The sequence below is a fragment of the Solanum tuberosum genome, unplaced genomic scaffold (assembly GCF_000226075.1).
Source record: "Solanum tuberosum cultivar DM 1-3 516 R44 unplaced genomic scaffold, SolTub_3.0 scf00182, whole genome shotgun sequence".
In the NCBI taxonomy this organism is placed as follows: Eukaryota; Viridiplantae; Streptophyta; class Magnoliopsida; order Solanales; family Solanaceae; genus Solanum; species Solanum tuberosum.
The window spans coordinates 295,176-297,952 of NW_006239108.1; positions in this window are offsets into that span (position 1 = coordinate 295,176).

The following is a 2,777-nucleotide window of genomic DNA, read 5'->3' on the forward strand; positions in this document are numbered from 1 at the left end:
TTGGCTCACACTCTTTAAAGTTGCCTAAGATCATTTCAAGAGGACACCTTTCTAAATCGATCAAACTAACAGGGCATATTCTAGGTTTATTCATGCATGGTTCAAAGCAAGCTAATCACACAAGACATCGACACTTAAGTCAAACTAGACTACAAACTTTTACCAATGTCCAACGGTCGTTACAAGAGAATAAATTAGATAAATGGCTAATCACAACGAGATGCAAAGAGTTCACCTATTGTCTATATAACTTCATTTGGCCTCATCGTAGCCGTACATTCATGTTCGTTCAATTGAGAGCACTATTCAAGTCATCAGTATTGATCGAAACTGAGATTCAAATTTTTGCAAAAGAACAGCCACATTTAACTCACGAGGGGTGGCAAAATTATTTGGAAAATTCAAACAAATTCGGAAGGGTCAAAATCATTTGCAATTAAAACAAAAGAGAGTCATGAGCTCAAAGATCCGCACAAGCAGTATGAAACAATTTCAAGCAAAACAGCCCAATTATGTACGCAAGACAACATTCAAAACAACACACAAAGGTGAGACTCACCCCACCACAAATAAAAACATTTGTTCTCAAATGCAAATGAAAGTATCCAAAAGTAAAAATAGAGAAAAACAGAGAAAGAAGTAAAGAAGGATCATGTCTACGTAGTCGCTCCATCTGTCAGGGCCTCACTGCCCGGTGTAGTACTCTGAATATGGCATCAGTGACCGGAGTAACCTCAGAAGGAAAAGGACACAACACTACTATATGATCATTGCAAATGAGTACCGAATTTTCAAAAGTAAACTCGGGGTTCGGAAAACCAACCTTTGTTTCGATTAAAGTGCTTTGAAATGCTAGGCGGCAATGAAATCCAACTCCGAGCACAAATCAACAATCAAAACACTTATGGAATGCAAAAGTATTTAAAATATTAACTAGGTGCGAGATTCGGAAGATTAAAAGTGAGGGAAAGTGAAAGAGATAGAAGTTTAAATCTTTGGCCTATTAAGAAACCGTCCAGTTCTCGCCCATTCGGCGACATTAGTCATGGTCACCGATACATTCGACGACTCGCCGAGTGGATTCTTACCTCGCCGAGTTTTACTGGACCTCCAGTTAAACAAAGGGTTCAAACGGTGGACTAGATCGCAATCGCCGACCAGGTCGGTGATCTGCTAGTAAGTTCTTGGGCACACCGAGTTTTATAGACTCCACTTTGAAGTTGTCTTTAGTCTAACGGTGGTTTATGTCGGGGTCGCCGACTTCTTCGGCGATGCGCCCACTGGACCTTTGGCTTGCCCATTTGCATTTTTCACTCACTTTCCATACTTTGACCTATACAAACAACACACCATTATTTATTAAAGCAAAAATAAAGCGGTAAAACCTTGGGTTGCCTCCCAAGAAGCGCCTTATTTAACTTCGTGGCATGGCACAACTCCTCACTCAAGTTCCATTAGTGAGGTTTGCCTCATTTTCATGAGGCCACCCCTTTTTTGGCTCTCGGTAGAGAGAAGATAGCACTTGGTCCATTTGAGACCTTTGTCATCATTCACACTCATTCTTCCTGTTTCAACACACAAACAAGCAAAACAAAGCTAAAAATTAAGTTAGTAAAACTACAACTGTTAAAAACAGAAATTCTACTTAACTAAGAATATCGAAATAACAACACTCTCCGGTAGCGGCTCAATTTTGATAGTTATCGTGACCAACGACACTAACCTACGCTATGAGTGTCTACGATCATCGATAGTATAATAACCCTACTAAAGGTTGGGGTCGTGTCCTAAGGGAGGGGTTTTGAGAATTGATAGAAAAATAAAATTAAGCTCTAACGAGTCGTAGCTACAGACATTAATGAATAAAAACATGATAAATTAAAAGGGGGTGACACAAAAGTGTCAAATATCAAATGGGAGTTTTGTCACAATTAGCAAAAACAGCAAAAATTAACAAGAAAATCAAGTATGGGGAAAAGTTCTTGGGGTGTGACCGCAATACAAGTTGAGATAAATAGTTGGGTACATGCTTTTGAAAGGAAATTTGTAAGATAATAGTGACTAGGCTGTCACACCCCGAGCTACCCCCGAGATGCGGACACAGGACCTAGGAACACAAGTGATCCCAAGCTAACCCTGCTGGCATAATAATGAGCATACTAAAGATAATAAACTAATGTGGAAGCTAAATCATAAATAAAATGAAAAAGATGGGGAATACCCATATATTATAACTGAGAGAAATGATAACTGATGAGCATAATACAAAGAAGATATTAACTCAATACTAAGCTGAATCTAACTATGTCTGAAATAAGCCTTTAAACTGACTAGAAATGTTGGGACATGCCCTAACTAGATCTAGCAAAACTGAAACTAAAGGACTAAAAGCGATAAAGATAAACATGTCACTAGTCCCCGAAGAATGAGGACTCACCACTGATGCTGCTGAATTAAAGATTGGGAACCGATATAAGAGTGATCTGGATACTGAGAACCTGAACCTACATCACGAGAAGATGTAGCGCACGTATGCGTCGGTACTTGAGAAGTACTGAGCATGCAGGATAGAGTAAAGCTGAAATAACATATAACTGAACAAAGCAATAAAACAATGAAATAATCTGAACATGATATGGATACTGAAAATACTGAATACTGAGCTAACTGATGCAATGACCAAATTTATAACATGCTGAGACTGAATACTGACTGTACTGAAATATGGTCAATGCAATAGAGTCTGACTGAACTGTGGGAGCTACTAATAACCGACA